Consider the following 5,522-nt stretch of genomic DNA (forward strand, 5'->3'; position numbering starts at 1 on the left):
AGTTTGGGGGTGGTAAGGAGTTTCCACCCTGTGCTGCACTCCATACTTCTCCAAGATATTAGCGAATTGCTTGTTGCAAAAGTGAGTGCCACCATCACTAATTATTGCCCTTGGAGTGCCAAACCTTGTGAATATGTTTCTTTTGAGAAATGTAGTGACACTCTTGCCATCATTGTTGGGAAATGCTACAGCTTCAACCCACTTGGACATATAATCAACCGCGACAAGGATGTATCTCTTGCCACGAGAACTTATAAAGGGGCCCATACAGTCGATGCCCCATACATCAAACAGTTCAACCTCCATGACAAAATTCAGTGGAATTTCGTGCTTCCTCCCAATTGATCCTTAGCGTTGACATTGGTCGCAAGATTTCACCATCAAGTTTGCATCATGATAATGGTGGGCCAATAATAGCCACACTCAAGCACTTTAGCTGTTGTGCGGTTTCCACTGTGATGCCCCCCCACGGGAGAGTCATGGCAAGCTTTCAAAATTTCCATGGCTTCAGATTTGGCCACACATCGCCGAATGATGTTGTCGGCACAAGTTCGGAATGAATAGGGCTCATCCCAATAGTATTGATGACTATCTCTCAGGAATTTCTTCTTTTGATAAGCTTTGATATCGTCGGGGATAAGACCTGTCACCAAGAAGTTGGCGATATCTGCGTACTAAGGAGCAACATCAGAAGTTACAGCCAAGAGCCTTTCATCCGGAAAAACGTCATTCAACTCAAGATTTTCACTTAGTCTCCCAGCTTCCTCAAGTCTAGATAGATGATCCGCAACTTGGTTTTCACAACCTCTTCGATCTTTGACCTCAAAGTCAAACTCTTGCAACAACAAGACCCAACGAATCAACCTCGGTTTTGCATCTTTTTTCGTCATCAAGTATCTCAAGGTAGCATGATCTGTATGAACAACCACCTTGGATCCAAGTAGATAGGCCCGGAACTTCTCGAACGCATAGACGATGGCTAGAAGCTCTTGCTCGGTGACAGTGTAATTTATTTGAGCTCCATTGAGGGTCTTGCTAGCATAATAAATTGGGTGCATGATTTTGTTGTACCTTTGCCCAAGTACTGCACCAATAGCAAATCCGTTGGCATCACACATGAGCTCGAATGGCATTGACCAATCCGGAGATACAATAATTGGAGTAGAGGTGAGCATCTCCTTCAACTCATTAAATGCCTTAAGGCATTTCTCATCAAATGTAAACTTAGCTTCTTTTTCTAGAAGCTTACACATCGGGTTGGCGATCTTGGAGAAATCTTTGATGAATCACCGATAGAAACCGGCATGCCCCAAGAAACTGCGAACCCCCTTTACAGAGATTGGTGGAGGGAGCTTGGCTATTACATCAACTTTTGCTCGATCTACCTCAATGCCCTTCCCGGAAATCTTATGGCCTAGGACAATCCCTCTGTCACCATGAAATGACACTTCTCCCAATTAAGTACAAGGTTGGTTTCTTCACACCGCTTTAACACCCTACCAAGATTGGCAAGACATTCGTCAAAGGAGGCACCAACAACATAAAAATAGTCCATGAAGACTTCCAAGAAATCTTCCACCATATCTGAGAAAATAGATATCATACATCGTTGGAAAGTAGCCGGGGCATTGCATAAGCCGAAAGGCATGCGGCTAAAAGCAAAAGTGTCATAAGGACAGGTGAAAGCGGTCTTCTCTTGGTCCTCTAATGCAATGTTGATTTGGTTGTACCCCGAGTACCCATCCAAAAAGCAATAATAAGCTCTTCCAGCTAGCCGATCAAGCATTTGATCAATAAAAGGCATAGGGAAGTGGTCTTTACAAGTTGCGGTGTTCAGCTTCCAGTAGTCCATACACACTCTCCATCTGGTGATTGTCTTTGTAGGAATCAGCTCATTCTTGGAGTTAGGGACAACAATGATGCCCCCCTTCTTTGGTACACATTGCACCGGACTAACCCATGGACTGTTTACAATTGGGTACACAACACCCGCATCCAACCACTTGATTATCTCTTTCTTCACCACTTCTTGCATAGGAGGGTTTAGCCTCCTTTGATGCTCGACACTTGATGAACTATCCTCATCAAGCTCGATTCGATGTTCACAAATACCGGAGGGAATTCCCCTAATATCTGCAATAGTCCACCCAATAGATCTTCGATACTCCCGCAACACTTCAAGCACCTTTTGAGTTTGGTCCTCACTTAACAAAGATGGTAGAATAACCGGTAAAGTATTATCTGGGCCAAGAAAAGCATACTTCAAATGAGAGGATAGTAGCTTGAGCTCAAGTTTTGGAGGCTCAATAATCGAAGGCTTAGCCGGAGGGGTGGTTCTCTTATCAAGATCATAAGAGTACGAACCCCGGCCAATGAGAGAATTAACTGTTTCAATATACCCCTGCATATCATCCGCCTCGAAGTTCACCAGGATAGCCGAAAGGGTCTCATCAAAATGCTCTTCTTCTAACTGATGCTCCACTGCTTCGTCTATCTCATAGAATGAATCAATTACCGAAATGCTCTCATAAGCACTAGGCAACTTTAACCCCTTGCTAGCTTGGAAGGTTACTTCTTCATTATTGACTTGGAATCTTATTTCATTTTTTTCCGAGTCCATTAGGGCTCTCTCGGTGGCAAGAAATGGACTTCCTAAAATAATTGGGACTTCTTTGTCAACCGCACAATCAAGGATTACAAAATCGGCCGGTAATAAGAATTCCCCCACTCTAACAAGGATATCATCAACAACACCTACAGGTCTTTTGATGGTTCTGTCGGCCATTTGGAGATGCATGCTCGTTGGTCTAGGTGTTCCCAGACCAACTTGCTTATATATGGCTAGTGGCATCAAATTAATACTAGCACCATTGTCACATAAAGCCCAAGTAAAATCATGATGACCGATGGTGCAAGGGATAGTGAAAGCCCCAGGATCTCTTTTCTTCTCTACATTTGATGATGAGATAATAGAACTCACATGGTGGGTGACTCCCACCGTATCATGCTTGATTGGCCTTTTCTTTGTCAACAAATCCTTCAAATATTTAGCAAATCCTGGCATTTCTTGGAATGCGTCTAGGAATGGGATATTCATTGACAACCCTTTAAGTTGGTCGTAGAATCGTTGGCACTTGGAATCCTCCGTTTTTTTCATAAATCTTTGTGGAAACGGGGGAGGAGACTTATACGTTTGAGACAAGGGTTTAATTGCCCCCGTGACCTTTCTCTTTAGAAAGCTCTCTCCGGTGGCTTTTTCAATACTTGGCTCCTCATCACCCTTTTGAACACTAGGGTGCACTTCCTTCTCTCTCTCAACAACAATAGGCATTTTAATTGGTGCCTCTTTTTCTTCTTCAACCTCTTCTTCAATAACCTCATCAATGATCGGCTCGACAATGATAGGTTCAACCACTTTTTGATTTACCGCGTCAAGGACCTTTCTGCTTCTAGTGGAAATAGATTTGCATGAGGCAATGTGATCGCCTCCACTACCCCTTGGGTTCGGAACTGTGTCGCTAGGAAGGCCCCCTCTTTGCGGTGGGTGTTGCTCACGAGAAAGATCTCTCATTTGTGACTCAAGTTTATGAATCGAAGCGGTGTGAGAGCCTACCACTTCGGTCAAATTTTCCATCTTCTTGTCACTCTTGTGCTGGTTGTCCAATATCTTTTCAAGCATAGATTCCATTCGAGAGGTCCCTTGATCATTAGAGGGACTTTCTCGCCAGTTATGAGAGTTAGGCGTACGACCCTTTGGCGGAACATAGGCACTGGAATTTCGATTACCATAATTGTTGTTGTTGTAATCCCTCTTGTTCGAACCACCATATTCATTTCGACCATATTGATTGCTTTGTTGTTGGGGTCTCCATGGCTTTTGATAACCCCCTTGAGAGTGATCGATATAATTTGCATCCTCACGTTGTGGCTGCCCTTCTAGATAAGCTTCCTCCGAGACTTGGTACATTCTGGGAGTATGAGGTGGCATCTCTTCGATAACATTCACACCTTTTAGCTTCTTTGTCCGTAAGCCTCTTTGACAACAAATCCACTATGGTTTGCAATTGAGCGAAAGCATGATCTCACTCATGATTTTCTTTGGCCATCGCGGCAGCAGAGGGACTAGCATATGACAGGACTTCACTATCACTCGAGTGCCAAACTTGATTGTGGGTGGTGAGCTTATCCAGCAAACGGGTGATAACTATAAATGATTTGTCCATAAAGCATCCTTCTACGGCCGTATTGATGGCAATCTGGTTCATTGTATCCAAGCCCTTGTAGAATTTTTCCGTGAGAATAGCATCCGAAAATCCATGAGTTGGAGATTGAGCTAGATAATACTTGAAACACTCCCATACTGAATAGAATTGTTCCCCGGAAAGTTGTTTGAACTCAAAGATCTTGTCTCGAAGCTCAGCCTTTTTGCTTGGTTGGAACCATTTCTTTAAAAATGTATTTTCCAACTCGTTCCAAGTATTAATAGAATTGCTTGGAAGCTTTTCATACCATTCCCTAGCTTGACCTGCCAAGGAATATTTAAAAACCCTTAACCGAAGTGCGTCGGCAGAAACAGCTCCTTGAGATTGTTGAGCACATACATGCAAGAAGTTCTTCAAATGTCGAAGTGGACAATCCTCCGAAGAATTTCGGAAATAACCTTCAAGTTTCAGCAGTTGATAGATAGAACTATCAATCTTGAAGGTGGCATTTTCAGTTCTAGGAGGAACCACAGCAGAAGCACAATCTGCTTCATTTATGAATTTCGCAAATATATTTTCATCATCATCCTCTTCTGGTGCAAGTGGATTCACTCGAAGTCCACCTTGGTTTCCTTGATTCCGATTCGGTCTTCCAACCATGTTCACCTGGTTCACCACAACAGCAAACGAGGTGTGATGGAATATAAAAAGTTTTAAAGAAGAGTCCACAACAATCAGTAATTTCTAAACTGTATTCCCCGGCAACGGCGCCAAAATTTGATACGCTCAAATTACACCTGTTAATGGCGTAAAATGGACGTTGTCAAATATAGTAACCCAAACAAGGTTGGGGTCGAATCCCACAGGGAATATGGAGAGAAAAAGGTACTAATTATATGCGATACTCATCTTTAAAAGCTTTAATCCTATTCCTAGCATTTTAAAAAGGAGATTTGGTTTGTATTCACTACTTTGAAGTAATTGAAGTTTGTTTGAATTGGAAGAACCAAAGTTGTGTCACCGCAATGATTAGATGTTATGCTATGGGTGTCAATATGATAAATTTCTAATGGGTCGCGGTTATGCATGCACTTAATCTCTAATACACTTTCTAATATTTCCCAATAGTTAGAAAGTATTTCTTTTTATGATTTTCCCAAATGCAGAAAAGTTATAAATAAGGTTGATTAAATGTGCCAAGTAGAACTCGTCTTATTCCTAAGCGATTTCATTAAACGAGGGTTAGCGCCCCGAGTCCTTGTTATACTATTCTGAATCACACCTTAGTTCATCTTTCCAAATAAACTAGGGTTTGTGCAT

At 42.4% G+C, this 5,522-nt stretch overlaps 1 non-coding gene across 1 annotated transcript; it reads left to right on the plus strand.

Moving 5' to 3' along the window:
* The first annotated feature begins 4,311 nt into the window (after positions 1-4,311).
* LOC132616375 (small nucleolar RNA R71) lies at positions 4,312-4,418 on the plus strand. Its single transcript, XR_009573159.1, has one exon. It is a non-coding gene; the product is annotated as a small nucleolar RNA R71 (small nucleolar RNA).
* The last annotated feature ends 1,104 nt before the right edge of the window (positions 4,419-5,522 follow it).

This window comes from Lycium barbarum, chromosome 10 (assembly GCF_019175385.1).
Source record: "Lycium barbarum isolate Lr01 chromosome 10, ASM1917538v2, whole genome shotgun sequence".
Taxonomy (NCBI): Eukaryota; Viridiplantae; Streptophyta; class Magnoliopsida; order Solanales; family Solanaceae; genus Lycium; species Lycium barbarum.